This window comes from Scleropages formosus, chromosome 4 (assembly GCF_900964775.1).
Source record: "Scleropages formosus chromosome 4, fSclFor1.1, whole genome shotgun sequence".
NCBI lineage: Eukaryota > Metazoa > Chordata > Actinopteri > Osteoglossiformes > Osteoglossidae > Scleropages > Scleropages formosus.
In genome coordinates this window covers 9,228,371-9,244,575 of record NC_041809.1, presented here as the reverse complement: position 1 = coordinate 9,244,575, position 16,205 = coordinate 9,228,371, and the positions used below count along the sequence as shown (strand labels likewise).

The 16,205-nt window shown below is 44.5% G+C and overlaps 1 protein-coding gene across 1 annotated transcript in view; it reads right to left on the bottom strand.

Moving 5' to 3' along the window:
* LOC108932736 (collagen alpha-1(XIX) chain) overlaps positions 1-16,205 on the bottom strand; it is a 66,814-nt gene that overhangs the window by 35,093 nt on the left and 15,516 nt on the right. The window contains exons 2-3 of the mRNA XM_018749302.2: positions 6,024-6,068; positions 3,264-3,299 (exon numbers count right to left, since the gene is read on the bottom strand). The gene's annotated coding sequence lies outside the window, so the exon portion shown is untranslated. The remainder of the gene's footprint in view (positions 1-3,263; positions 3,300-6,023; positions 6,069-16,205) is intronic.

Here is a 16,205-nt window from a genome sequence, read left to right as displayed (position 1 = left end):
CAAATACACCAGTTTCGCCTGCAAAATGCCTTTTCTATAAAAACTGACATAGGCGGCTATAGGCAATGCAGTCCAACCATGGTTGAGGGCAACTCGTGCTTTTATTCAATATACGTACGGCAGACAAATAGAAATGAATGCCTCCATTCATTGGAAATTTTCCGTTAAATGTAAAAATACCAAATAGCATCATTGGCCTTTACCGCTCAGTCAAGCCACAGAAGTGAACAATTGCACCTATTTCCATTTAAAGATATGGGGCAATTGAAATTACCCAGTATTTAATACACACACACACACACATTTTCTGAACCGCTTGTCCCATACGGGGTCGCGGGGAACCGGAGCCAACCCGGTAACACAGGGCGTAAGGCCGAAGGGGGAGGGAGACACACCCAGGACGGGACGCCAGTCCGTCGCAAGGCACCCCAAGCGGGACTCGAACCCCAGACCCACCAGAGAGGAGGACTGTGGTCCAACCCACTGCGCCACCGCACCCCCGTATTTAATACATGGTACTATAAATTGTCAATGCTGATAATAAAAATATCAAACATAATATATATACATAAGACTCAGGGACAGCTTTTAGCCACAAGCCATACAGTTACTCAACACCCACTCACACTGAGAACTGCGTGGAAAGACTTGACAGGTGCGTGTTTCTTCATATATTGTCTAGATGTAGTATATAGTGTTTCGGTGTTATATTTATTGTCTGCTTATTGATGTTGTGTTTACTGGCTATGTATTTATTACCCAGTTTCTATGTATAGCTATTACAGCCTGCAGAAGACACACGAGGAAGAATTTCATCATGTCATGTACACCTGTGCTGTACACACGACACACACACACACATCATCTGAACCGCTTGTTCCATATGGGGTCGCGGGGAGCCGGAGCCTAACCCGGCAGCACAGGGCATAAGGCTGGAGGGGGAGGGGACACACCCCGGACGGGACGCCAGTCCATCACAAGGCACCCCAAGCGGGACTTGAACCCCAGACCCACTGGAGAGCAGGACCCAATCCAACCCACTGCACCACTGCGCCCCCCTCTGTACACACAACAATAAACTTAATAGACTTCACTTATATAGTTTTATTACTCCTTGAGGTTTTCTGTCTTTCAGAGCCAAAATCGGCATCAGTTTAATGTGGAAGTTGTTCCCAGGGTACCTGGGATAAGATATCAGGAACAAGATGGGGGGGCTACTTGTTCGCTCTGAGCATTTGCTGAACAATTAACCGTCCCTTCCTCCTCTCCCCTCCATCTCTCCAACATCTGTACCACCATACCAGAGAATGCTTGGAGGCAGCAGTCAATAATTGGTTACCTCCTGATCCTGCACAAGACCAGAGAGAGTGCTCATATGCTCCAATTTAATATTTCTTAAGTGCTAGGGTCACAGGGAGTTAAGGACATAGGCTGGTAACTTGAAAGTTTCCAGCTTTAGTCCAACACTTACTAATGCAGTAGGACCCTTGAATAAAGTGCTTATCTTGAATAGCTCCAGTAAGTAGTACCCAGTTGCTGTATGTAGATGAGAAAAAATTGTTGCGATGAAAACAAGAAAATAATACAGCATAAGAAGCGACTGAAACAGTCCTTGAACAAAGCAATGACCAACACTGTATGGAGACACAAGTTTCCTTTTAAGCAGGTAGGTCTTCTTCCAAAAATAAATCTGTCAAGAGCTCAAACTCAGTTATTAATAGTCATTATTAATAAGCTATCGATCATCAGCAATACCGCACACCCAAAAAAGGTAACCAGTCCGTCAATGGCTATAACGCCGACTTAGTTTTAGAAAACTTCTGCTGTTAGGAGTTCTCTCATCTCATTCTGCCAGCTTGAGCCCATTCTTCTTCTTCTTGGGTAAAACTCTGCCTTTAAATGCCAGGCTCGGTTACAGCCCTTTCCCACTGTATGAAGCAAACAGTATATTAACATTACAATTTGTGTCACTTTGAATGTAAGCTGCTAACAATGGCACAACTTAATTACATAATTACAGGCTGATCATTTAAGCTCCCTCCCATACCGTCAGACTGCACTGTTTAAAAAAGTGTCCCTCGCTCTGTTTTTCTTTCACTCACTCATTACAGCCGGCTTTAACAACTTCTGGCAAATTCTGCGCTTTTAATAAATGTAATAGTAACGGGGAGCCTTCTGCGGTAATAATACTCTGATGCGAGAGCGGGCTCTGTATCACTGCGGTCCTTCGTCCCGGAGGTCAGCCGTCTTTGGAAAGGGAGCTTTAGATGTGCTGTCGCCGGCTGTGTCATTTTCAAGGTCGTCTTTTTCGGAAGCACTTTCCTTGGGCAGCCAAAGGGATGATGGGATAGCATGGCCCTTGCCAATTGCACAGTCCTTGTCTCCCTATATATCAGATTCCTCAGCCCAGATGGGGTCTATTCAGGATGAAATGGATGCACATCCTCTGTGGGCTGAGGGGGCTCATGTCAGTTTATTCAGAGTTTTACTGGAAGGGGTGGGGCGGTGTGGGAGACAATGACAACAACCTGTTAAATTAATATTTTCCACCCTGATGAAGTATGGCTCCCATAGGCTTCATAAAAATGATTGCTAATCTTTAGGAACAGTACTGTACGTAATGACCATCTGCCTGTTTGGCGTTACCGCGGTGGCATGCGGTACAGCATGCCGCGCCCGACTCACCGAAAGGGGGCGCCGTTTCCCCCGTGCACCGCTTACTGTACGGAGACGCAACAACGCGGAACAAATAAAGGACACGTCTCTCGCACTGATAAATGTGGCTCGCTGCTTTGTGCTTTGTCGAGAAAGGGAAAGGACATCACTCTTTTAATGTTCCTAAAAGGCAAAATCCATTTGTCTTGAGAGAGGCACCCTGGTGTATCTTGCCAGCGAGAGGTGATATGCGCCGCACACCCGCCGAGAACTTGATAGGACTTAATTAAGTATCAGAAGGAAGAGAAAGCGCCCGATGCAAAGGGGTGCGTGTTCTGTGGATCCCGCGTAAGCGAGATCGCCACCTTCGCTCGCAATCTGCTTACCAGCTATCTGGCGTAACCTTGGCGACATGCAGCCAGCGTGTGGCCGCACGCGCAGCAAGCCATCGAAGGCCGCGATAGCGCACTTTTAAAGAGGGACGACAGAGGCTCTTTCGAGCACCAAACGAGCTCCCGTTTTAGATGAAGGGCGGCTCATTTCGCCATAGACATGGTGAGAAGACAAAGCTCGCCGCACTCAGACAAAATCTCGCCTAAGCCTCTTACCTTAATCGCTGCTCCTTCAGAGTGTCCTGGGAGACCCTATAATTAAAAGATAAAATGACATACAAGCATGTGCGCGCGCACACACACACACACACACACACACACACACACACACACACACACACACACACAAAAGGAAGTGGATTAATCTTCGTTGTGGGACGAGTCAAATGCTTCGGCGTCTTCAAAGTTTTCCCCTCTTATTACTGCAGCAGGGCCTCACAATTTGTCACATTATAAGTAAGTGCCGGAAATGAGTTTTACAGTTCTGCTCCACAGCTGAAGGCCCTTTAGTATATATGTGGTTGATGTATTTACTCTGGAAAAAAAACACATTAACATTTCATCTGCATGACAGTTGAATTCTGGGATGTCTCGATACCCTTCTGGAACTTATTAGACGGTGCACCGTGATCACACCTGTGAAATATTAGAACTTTTCGACCGTCTGCCCTTGTTGTACGTGCTTGGATGTATTTGCACCTGCTCGGTGTGCCGTCTCTGTCTCTGCGCTGCAGTGACCCGGTGCTTTTCTGTTGTTCAACAAAAAATGGAAAAAAGAAGCGAAGCGGTGCCGCGCTCAAGGTTCGTCAGCGCGGTTTCATTTCCTCTGTCCATTCATGATTTCCCTGTCTATCGTCCCGTCACGTGGCTCACAATGAAAAGCTAAATGAAAGCAGATCCTTTTTAAAATGGGATTTCTGTTGATTTAACGTCTGATGTCAAGGGAGACGGAGGCCAAAGGCTTGGCCCCTGGACTCTGTCCTCAGACCGGCGGGTGACTCACAAAGGCCGCCCGCTCACGATAAAGATGCAGAAGCACATTGATGTGACACGTGGGGCCGGCATTCGCGTTACAAATGTCGTGCTCCTCAAACCATGGACTGTGCTGTTCCGTAACTTTCCAAGTCCCTGCTTTTGTAAAAGAATCACAACATGTGGGAGAAGCCAAATAGCTCTTTGTGAGGTAGAAGGCATTGCGGCAACGGTGGATCAGTGTGGAATTCAAACTCATTTTCAGCCTTTGACTCGGATTCGAGCGAATTCGCAAATCATAAAAATTGGCGTCTGTCAAACAAAGGTGCCTAGGAAACAAAGAACAAATTAAGACCTCGTTGCTGTTCCGTCCATGGATGCGGTCCAACGTTGCCTAGACAAGGGGTGTCAAACCTTCTTTGGGCCAAGAGCCACAATCATTATTTCGAACTGGTTCGAAGGCTGCGTGTGTAAAAATCAACTGAAACACTGAAGCTTAAATGTCTAAACCGGAATAATTAAAAAAAAAAAAAAAAAAAAAAAAAATTATTTCATTTAGATCCAGTGCGTGTTCTAGTCTGTCTAACTGTATTATCGTGTGATTTAAAATAATTTATAGTATTTATAATCCGTGGAGTATATATTAATAATTTTGCAAATACTCTGACGGGCTGCAGTATGTGAAACGGCCGACTGCATGCCACCCTCATGTGGCACGTTGATCGCCCCTGGTCTAGACTATGCTACTTTGGTAAGGTTTGAGATGATAGCGTGCGAGAAGATGCCCAGTAATGTACAATTAAAGTTCTGAGACCACATGAGCAGGCTTCATTAAAGAGATCCTGTCTGGGCCCGTTCCGTTTCGCTACACTTTCAGAGCAGAGGTTCTCGAGTACTGGATTAGAGGCTTGCACACACAGTGGAAATTGGAATTGCTCTCCATCTGTGCCCTGAACTGTGGGTGAATACCCTCTCTATTTTAGACTGAGTGCCTGTACAGCAGCGATGAAGACAGTTATGTCAGGTTTATACACGGTGCTTTACTCTTAGCATTATGAGGACTACCTGAATACCTTGCTAAAGGAATAAATATAATGTGGAAATGTAATGTATTGTAATGTAATGAAGCTTTACTCTTACATGTCCAACTTCCATAAGAGAAGGACACGACTTTACTACGCTAGAATATGATTATGATTATTAGCACAGGGGTAGCGCAGTGACACAGTGTATACCTCACACTGCCTGTGCTGTAGGTTTGGATGTGAGTTTGAGTTTGGCTCAGTCTTTGTGGAGTTTCCTCTGTGTTGTGTGTGTTGACTACTCTAAATTGCCCTTGGTATGCGACTGTGTGTGAGTGAATAAGTGTATGTGAAGGCCTTGTGATGGACTAGTGTTCTATTCATGGTGTACCTTGCCTCACACTCTATGGTTCTGTGATAAGCTCTGCTTATTGATGATGGATGGTAATGTTGTAATAAAGTTTTTTTTTTTTTATCTGGATGGCTATGATTATTACAAAAACATGTCCTCTGCTTCAGTATTATTATGTCGCTTGCCAATTAAGCGATGCTAAATTAAAACAACCGTAAAATTATTTGAGTCCAGAATTTAGATTATTTTAATAGCAAAGAAATTATATTGTTCAAGAAATCAATTTAAGACGTACAGTAAATTGAATCCGTTAGTTATCTACCTTGTGTGTTTGCTTCTGAAATACGGCACTGAAATTTCCAGGGATGGGAAGCAAAAGGGTGAAGGCTGAATGCAGTTTTATCCTTTACCACGGTCCTACTGTGTTCAGTTCGCAATCCACCCTGCTTTATGCTGCAGCGAGTGAGTTTACAGCAGTGGCTTTGAAAGGCGTCTGAATCTGCGGGCTTTCGGGGATGCGATGCCCTCTAATCTGTGCCTCTGTGCAGATCCTCCCTCCACAGCTCAGGCTAAGTGTGTGCAGAAAACAAGTTGAAAAGGCTGAGCCGAAGGAATATGAAGGAGACTTACAGGTGGTCCCGGGGTCCCTGGATCTCCTGGTTTCCCACGGCGACCCTGTGAGAAAGAGAGAAAACTGATTTGTTGAGGTTTGTCTGGGAACAGCCAGTGACAGGAACTAGATCTCAAAAAAATACCTTCTATAAGCCTACGATTCCTTTATCATATGTTTCTTGGCCACTTTCTCACCCTTAACTGTCAAAGCCCACCTGACTCTGTGGACTGTTTCCCCCATCAAGAAGATGAGAACAGCTGAGTGACCAGGGGTTCATCCAAGGTAACATTTGCACAAAACAAAATATCAGAATATGACCTTTTTAAAATAGCCTAGTGTGAGTATGTAATAATACCTGAGGCATATGTACTCCGACAAAATAGTTAAAATAATTCAGGTTTCAAAACAAGTAACTTTTCACTTCTCGGTATTTTGCAAAGAGAATATTAAAAATCATCTCATTATCCCTCTGAATTTGCCTCCTTACAAAGCTGCGCCAAGAGGTCCCATAAAATATTTTCTTCCGTAAATCAAATCTCTTTTGAAGGCAACAGCAACAATTAAGACTGAAGCATACTTACATCTTGGTAAATTAGAGTTGTATTACCTGAATAATAAAATACTCAACATTTCGATTTGAAATACCGTTGTAACGCCTACCACAAGCACCTCCCAGAGGTGAGGCCAGCACACCTGAACGAATTGTAGATGAAGTATAAATAGGAGAGAACCACCACTGGGAAGCTCCAGAATTTCATCAGCGCATGCATGCCTTGTACCTTTCATGCTGCTCCTAGTGTCAAGACATAGGTGCCGACCCCGATTCGTCCTTGACCGCTGTTTTGCTGTTCCCAAAAGAATTCCTGCTCAGCTTCGACCAGTTTGCCACCGAGCATGAATTAGCGGACCCTGAGCATCCAATCCTGGCTTCGACCTTGCTAGTCCAAAAACCACAACCTTGTCAGATCCCAAGTTTTCCCTTCACGACTTCGACCATGCGTGCACCTGACCTCGATCCTAACCACGCCCATGAATATTTCTCTGATCCCGACTTGGTTCATCCCGCAACACCGATCTTGCTCTCTATCTGTAACGTGGTTTGCCGTAAAGTACAATGATCTCAATGGCAGAGTGTACATGCAGGTGCTCGGGTGACACGATCAACGCAGAAGAACGAGACACACTGAGTGTTCTGAGGGTAAGTGAAATGAGTTTATGTGCATGAGACTAATACACCAAGTAGAGACGTGGACTGAGGTGGAGTTGCGGGATCTGAACAGAACCACGGGACTGGGACAGGACACATTGGAACAGAACTTAGGAAAAAGGTCAGTGAATACATATTGCTAGGGAAGTGGCAAGTAAGTAGTAAAGTGCTGATTAAGAATCTGCAAACCACCTTTGTGACCTCAGCCCTTTTATAGGGCTGGGAGCATATCAACACACCAACTGGGGCCAGGTGTGCCATTGTCTCAGGTGGCCATCAGAACTTTCAGGCCTGGCATCATGACACTGTCATTAAACCCTGCCCTTGGATGGATTATCAGCTCTGTCTCATAGTCTTATTTGTAACAACCATTTTTTTTTGCAGCTGATGTTTTTGTCCAGTGAAACTTGCATTGTTATTCATTTATATTCCTGAGCTTTTTGCAGTGCAGTTCAGGTAATCACCAGGCATGCAGCTGGGCCCTTCTTGGGACTTAGACAGTGTGCATGTTAAAGCATAGTATCCTTATTCTGGCATGGCTCTCTGTCTTCCTCCCAAACTCTAACTGGTGTTCCCCAGGGCTCAGTGCTGGGCCTTTTCCTCTTCTCTATCTACACTGCCTTCCTCGGATCTGTCAGTACCTGCTACAGATTTTCATTGCTACTCCGATGATACCCAGCTCTTCTGTTCCCCCCCTGCTGCTACAGACCTGAAGTTTCATTACAAATATTTATTCAGCAGACACTTTTCTCCAAAGCAACTTCCAGTAAACTCTATGTAGTGTTATCAGCCCACACACCTTATTCACTACGGTGACTTACACTGCTAGATACACTACTTACAAGGGGTCACTCATCCATACATCAGTGGACCATATTCTCTCCATCACTCACACACTGTGGGTGAACCTGAACAGCATGTCTTTGGGCAGAAACCAGAGCACCCAGAGGAAATTCACACAAACACGGGGAGAACATGCAAACTCCACATAGACTGAGCAGGGATCAAACCCACATCCTCTTACACCCCCCAAGCACTGCAATTGGCGCTACAGCAGTGCTACTCGCTGTGCCACCGTGCCAACCTACCTTCACATATCGCAGCTTGCCTCTCAGATATTTCTGCCTAGCTGACTGATCACCATCTAGAGGTCAGCCCAGCCAAGACCAAGATGCTCGCCTTCCGGCTGGTTTGTCCACCTGTCAGGAACTCTCTATCAAACTGGAAAACCTGCTCATCTCATTCGCTTCATCCGTTAAGAGTCCTCCAGGCTAACAATTGACTCAAATCTCTGCTTCTCTCAACACATCTTAACAAAAAGCCGTAACCCGTTCCTGCATAACATCCTCAGTATCTGCCCTTATCTCACATCACACTGTATACAGCTTCCGGTCCAGGCCATGGTGATATCGCCTCTGCACTACTGCAACTCCCTCCACCTCTGGCCTCCCGGCCTTATTCTTCAAACTTCTCCAGCTGATACCAAATGCTGTCGCATGAGTTGTGTTTGACTTTCAAAAGCATACCCATGTCTCTCCTCTCCTCATCTCCTTCCACTGGCATCCTGTAGCTGCCCACATGAAGGTCAAGACTGGATACAATCTACAGGACCACCAAGGGATCTGCTCCCTGACAACTGCAAAACTTGATCCCTCACTACACCCCAACTAAACTGCTGCACTTTTCCACCTCTGGCTTCTTGGAGGTCCCACAGACAAGGGGTCAAATCAAGAGCGTAAAGGTTCCAATTCTGGTTCCAATGTGGTAGTGTGCTTCCTCTCTCACTGAGAAGTTTTAAATCCCTCTCAACATTGAAGAAGGATTGCAAAGCATCTCTTTTTCAGACCCACTTCTTTCCTGATTTCCTATCTGTTCCATAAACTTTCATTACTTATCAGTGTAAAAAAAACTTGTTCCCTATCAATTCTATATACAGCTACTCGTGTAATGTATGCTGGCAGAAATGGTGGTATTGGACTGATTATACTTTGTGAATCACGTGTCACATATCTATTGGTGAAATGCTCTGTTTACTCACGTCGCTTCATAGAAAAGCATCTGCAAAATGAATAAATGAAAATGAATTGATATATAAGTGGAATACCCCTAGGGGGATTCAGTCTTGCTTTCTGGTGGGTCTTGGGGTCGAGTCCTGCTTGGGGTGCCTTGCGATGGAGTGGTGCCCCGTCCTGGGTGTGTCCCCTCCCCCTCCAGCCCTGTGCCTTGAGTTGCCAGCTTAGGCTCCGGTTCACCGCGACCCCGCTTGGGACAAGTCATTTCAGACAGCGTGTGTGTATGTGTGGAATACCCCTTTAATGCTACACTGCCCTGTACAGCATCTTCTGAAACTTGTTTTTCTTGCTATGGGTGTTTAAAGTAAGGAATTACAGACACTACATTTGCATAGCGTTTGATCACACAGTTTGATACACGAGTACAAGCCCCTCGGAGCTCAGAGAACCAGCGAGGGTCCGCTCCTCTGCAGAATCTCGCGTCTTTTAATCATCCCGCAGTGTGTGCTGCAGCCGGAGGGCGCTACGGAGATATCAAAAGCGCAGAGAGGTAAACACCAACCTTAATGATGAGACAACAGAACGAGAGTGCGTTGTGTCAGTGACGACTCTTGCTTCAGCTTGGAGGCTGGCTGATAGGGGCCTTCCAAGATACCCATGTCCTAATAACGGGACTATGCTTTTAAATGCTTTCTACCTAAACGCCTATAAAACGGGACCAAGTCCAAGCGATGCTCTTCGTTCTTCTCTTAACGGAAATCTCTTGACATGCTAAATCGAAACGTAAAATTGTTTGAGAAGCGGTATCCTACTCGCAAATTAGCATTTCACACAAGCTGGCATGAGGCTCCACATTCATCATGAAACTTTTGCAGACTTTTTCCCTTGCAAGTTCATAAACTCTCTGATATTTACATTTGAAAAACTCCTTCAGTTAATGATTGGAACCAATCAAACCACATGGAACAGCATGGTATTGGAATGAGATTAAAGGTGCATGCACACAGAGAAAAAAATTAAGGTAGTAACTGAGATAGACCGCCTTGGCCAGCACACCCCAAATACATGCATAGAAATCCTATATAAGAGAGCATAATGAATGGATAAATCTTTGAATCTCAACATTGCACATACATTCTTAAAAATACATTAATGATAAACCGACTGCTAATCATACCACTTGAGATTTGTATCCAAGACTTCTAACAGCCACCAAATGGATCGACATCCACAAACCTGGACTGAGATTCTAACAGCTTTCGTTTTTCGCTATACCCAGACACATATTAGATATATACTGTCACACCCCCGGGAACAAGCAAAGCAGCAACACCTGCGACCAATTAAGGAGACCTGGGATAAAAGAAGCTTGCAATGGCCCTAGTGGTCTTGCAGCTTCAGCCTTATTGCCTTGCTCATAGTGTCCTGTCTGTTCCACTGTTCCCAGTTCTGACCATTGCCTGTTCTTTGACCACCGGGTTTGGACTGCCTGCTTTGTCACTTGTTCCTGACCCTAATCGTGCCTTGTCCCTCGAACCTGATCTACGAGAGTAAAGACTAACCCGCAATGGGGTCCACAACTCACCTGTCTTCGGTCCTCATGCTTGACATATATACACAGCTCTTCTTTCCCCACATACAATGCACAGGATGGGAGGGCGGCCACTGCTCCTTGGACTCCCAGAGGTTTATTTTTCTCCCTCTCTTACGGAGTATTTTGTTTTCCTTTCCTCGGTCGTCCCTTGGCTCACTTAGCAGATAATTATATCCAATTATATACTGTATTTACTGGTCTTTTTGCAGTGTTTTCTGAAACTTTGTTCAGCACTTTGTGTCACTCCAGTGAGAAGTGCACTAAATTGAATTGAACTGAATTGTTAGCTGCTTTGGAGAAAAGCATAAGCTAAGTGAACAAATTAAATAAACAAAGGACAGACTAACTGTCTCTCAGCCTAATATTCTCAGAAGGACATGGAGGGTTTGTTCAAATGCCAAAAGACCATATAAAGTAAGAATAATGTTACAATCGAAAAGGAACATGGGTTATTAATACTACCAGTTGATGAGGTGAGTTCTTTTTTAAAGAAACCCACAAGGGTTCCCCACTCATCAGGCACTTAAAAGAAACCTGGTGAAGGACGACGGCCCCGGGTCTGCTTCTGTCTCCCTTCCCAGGAAGAAAAGAAACTGACTCAACGGCGAATTCCCAGGAAAAGCTAAGCAATCTAATTAACACCACATTACCTGGGAGGCCTTCGTACAAAACACAAATTTTTTTTTTTATTCTCCTCCAACTGCAACAAAATGAAAAAGAAAACTTCAGTATAATGAGAATGAGTCACAGTACAACTAGCCAAACAGAGTGTGGTGTTATACACATTTAGGACTGATTAAATCCCAGGGTGTAATAGAATCTAAGCTTGGGGATCTCAACATTTGATGATTCATATTTATAAGAGCTGTTGCATCTATATTTTATTGCTGAATTTTCCTCGCTGTTCTGCAGTGAAAATTATATAATCATCCATCCATCATCAACAACCGCTTGTCCTCAGTGGGGTCACGGTGAGCTGAAGCCTTGCCCGGCAACGCAGGGCGCACGGCCAAAGGGGACACACCCAGGACAGGACACCAGTCTGTCGCAAGGCACTCCAAGCAAGGCTTGAACCCCAGACCCACCATACAGCTGGCACTGGCTGAACTCGCCGTGCCCCCATGCCCCACACACACACATCATATGAAACCGCTTGTCCCATAGGGGTTGCGGGGAGCCGGAGCCTAACCCGGCAACACAGGGCGAAAGGGACACACCCAGGACGGGACACCAGTCCGTCGCAAGGCACCCTAAGCAGAACTCAAACCCAAGACCCATCAGAGAGCAGGACACGGTCCAACCCCCTGTGCCACCGTGCCACCGCACCCCTGCCCCCACGTCCCCACGCCCCCACCCTCCCGAACTACATAATCACTATTCTTCAAAACTGCTTGCCAGTTTTGTAGTATAGTGGTTAGCGTTACTCCATTTGGAATCAAAGGTCGCAGATTGGAGCCTTGCTACCAGCTCTAGTACCCTTGAGCAAGGTACTTACTATAAGTTGCTCCAGTAAAAATTACCCAGCTATATAAATGGGTAAATAATTGTAAGCTTGTAACTTTAACACTGTAAGCTGCTTTGGAGAAAAGTGTCAGGTAAATGTAAATAACTAGCTCTGCTGTGTACCGTACATGCAGAATACACATATTCAATATCAGATGCTACACACGTCACTCAAACTTGCATATAGAAGTGTGGACGTATTCTAAAGCATTACGGTTCAAAATGTGTGACACGCTTGTCTTTTCATCGTGGTTGAGTGATACACTCACTGGGTCCGTGTGTGTTTGGCTCACAACACTAATATGCTGTGGTTGTACAACATGCAGCAGCCCTAAGGACACGTAAGGTAAATGCACATCCGCACATCTCAATTACACCAAGGTATGCATTGCAGTAAATGTTCTGATTTATTTATCGCTGTTAAAAAGAAGCTATAGTATAATTAGACAAATAAGAAAGATAAGGCAGTTTTGTTAACTTCAGGCTATGTTAACATCCGTTAGATAGAATATGCTTTTTCAGTCAATACATAGCCAATGCACAAGTCAACTAATTTATATGCTAATATTTATTTGTACTGTGTTGCTGGTACTTGATGGCAAATTATCTATGTATGCTTCAATAAATATCTCGGAAAGCAGGCACTATATTGCTTAGCCTTGCTGAAAAGCAAGGTTATTCGTGTTCATTTTCATTGACACTACTTTTTATTTATTTATCTGGGTGGTGCAAGAGGACGTAGGTTCAATCCCCGCTCACTCAGTGTGGAGTTTGCATGTTCTTCTCCGTGTCTGCATGGGTTTTCTTCTATAGTCGAAAGACAGAGAGAGTGTTTGGATGTATGGATGAGTGACCCATTGTAAGTAGTGTATCTAGCAGTGTAAGTCACCTTGGTGAATAAAGTGTGTGGGCTGATAACACTACATAGAGTTCATTGGAAGTCACTTTGGAGAAAAGCGTATGCTTAATAAATAAATTTAAATGTATTTTAAAGCTTTTTTTTTTAACCTATTAGAAAAAATTTCAATTGATTTTTCTAATTATACCGCAATTAATATATCCTCCAAGCAGTGAAGAATTTTAAATGTAAGCTGGCCTTTAAAACGGTTGCATCCAGGTGGAAGAGAATGATGTAAATGAAAACTGGTCTGATTAGATCACGTAACTGCTCCATTTGCTGCTTTCTCGTATTGTCGGCTCACAGCGGTAATGCCGACTGTTATACACTGTCGCGCATCTAAAAAATCTGAATGCATTCAGACCTGTGATTTTCATTCATGCAAATGGTTTGAAATCCAAAATCACTATGCGGTCTTCTTTGCAGTTCTAGTTTGGTTCATTCTGTGTTCAGCACTCAATCTCTATTACCTCATTTACTTGTTGCCCCTGTTACAATCTCAATAATCAAGCCCCCTCCATTTGGATTATCCAAACAATGCGAGCTGGTTCTGTCATTTGAATTCATTTGAATTGCTTTCCTTGACTTTTGTCTTCACTGCTCTGCATTCGGGGGCATGGTGGAGCAGTGGGTTGGACTGGGTCCTGCTTTCTGGTGGGTTTGGGGTTCAAGTCCCGCTTGGGGTGCTTTGCAATGGACTGGTGTCCCGTCCTGGGTGTGTCCCCTCCAGCCTTACAGTCTGTGTTACCGGGTTAGGCTCTGGCTCCTTTCAACCCCCGTACGGGACAAGTGGTTTCAGATAATGTGTATGTTTCATGTTTTTTGCATTAATACATAAGCACAGAATATTGCATATATCTATATTTAGTTTGTGACTCTTAAGTGCATAGTTTGTAATAGGTATGAATTAGAGAGTTGTATTGTTTTATAGAGTAATTGATGAAACTTAACTGCCTTGTTATGCTGTGTTATGATAACTAATGGTAAATACTTCACAAAATTGTGTTCATTTTAATGGGATTCGGAGATATTTTAGTAGAAACGTCTGGCAATTTTGAGGGAAATGTTACCAATAAAAATAATAGTTATTACGTCTTTTATTAATAAGAATTCGCCTTAGAAAGGGTTTTCCAGGAATGGGTTACCTTTGTAAGGTTGGAAGATGATTTGTTTATTGGAGGCCTTCAGTTAACAGGTTTGAGTAGTTAAATCAGGTGACATGTCTTACCAGCTCTTTCTACAGGTAGGACACATGCAGTTTTCTCTCAAAATGTTTCACTGGTAAATATTTAAAGTAATGCTGAGACCACTGTAATAGATATGCACCTTATAATACTGTAAAACTCAGAATATATTGAAATACAACACAAATGGGAAATCATAACATGATCCCGGTAACCCCGAGCTCAGGGTATAGGAAGACAGGAACATGCACTATATTGAAACTAGTTCAATATCAAGGCTCTAACCTCCCAGCGACCAGAGCAAATAAGCACAGCAGATAACAGTCACACCTCCGGAGTTGGGCTCTAATCCCGGTCGGAAATGTCAACAGCTCGGTGCAGACACCGGGAATCAGATTCCCTTACGTTGGTGGGAAAATGCCATGGGGCCCAGGGCAGGGGGTGTGTTAGTGACATTAGTGTGGAGAAGTCATTCAAAAAAAATCCCCCTGAATCCCATGGACACAGATGTCCATACCACAGTGTATGTTTATGTATGTGTGTATCAGTATCGTGGGTGGTGCCGGTCAGATATCCAGGGGAGTTTTCATGCAATGCCACTAAGATATTTTCCATGCACCGAATCCTGTGCAAAGTCCTCGATGCCTCTAATGTCACACTCCCGCTCCGCCCGAGCTCCTGTGTTATCCGTATCCATATCTAATGACATAAACATAATTATTATGAATGCATGCTCCATCTAACCATCAAGGATACCTTCTGCAGGGCACCGTTAAAACATGGAAATTGCCACAGTGCTACCGTGTGTGTAAGAACGTAATGATGAATTATAATAAATTATTATTTAGCCAATAAATTCAATAAACTATAAGTGAAGAATAATGAGTTGTCCCACTGCGTTTTTTTTTTTTTTTTTTTTTAAAACTGTGCATTCAGTGAGCAAGTGAAACGTTCAAACATGAGGAGTGAATTTCACCTTGCAGCCGCTTCCGTTTTTCTGGGCTTTTTAACAAAGAGCGGTTAAAGTTTGCTCCCCTCAGGCTGTTCGGCGATCACACGGCCAGCGACCGCTGCTGCTGCTGCTCCGGCTGCTCCGGTTCCATCTCATTTGGTGCGGAGAAAGCGGACGACAGCCCTCTCGATGGTCAGAGCACAACTCGGGGCCCTGAGGGATCTTGTTTTCGAGCCACCTGAGCCCATAATTACCTCACCCAATTCCGAGTTTGCTTCATTAACCAGCAATGCCACGGCCACTTCACTCTTGGCTTTGAAAGCCTCAAATGCAAAAAAAAAAAAACTCACCTCGGGCTGAGTATCACATTGTTACACTTAGCCATTGTTCCTCCGCTCTTATCGTAGCGGAGCTTTTTCTTCCGGTGCCGTGTCTTTAGAATGAATTTGTTAATTGTTCGAACATGCTAAGCCACGGAGTGACCTTGGGCTGTGACCCATTCAGCAGGGAGACTGCGCACGGAAAGGACGGGATGGGCGGGTGGCTCTGCACTTATCAATAAATCCCACACTGATCACAGCCAAAGATGCCAACCGCTCCTCCATAATTTATGGCGTCTTTCACAGTCCGTGTTTGCAGCTTGTTGTCCAGCAGTGCCGCGTGGAAAGAACCCTCTGTGTGTCCGTTTAGGCAGCTCTCTACAGGACCCACACAGCAACATGTGAGCAAAGCATTGTGGGATATTGCCTAAAATCAGTCACCGCGGGAGCCTCGAACGACATATCTGCTAAATCATGCGACCGCGTGACAAATCACGCAAAGATCGTGCTTTCTTGGAAAGACTCTAAT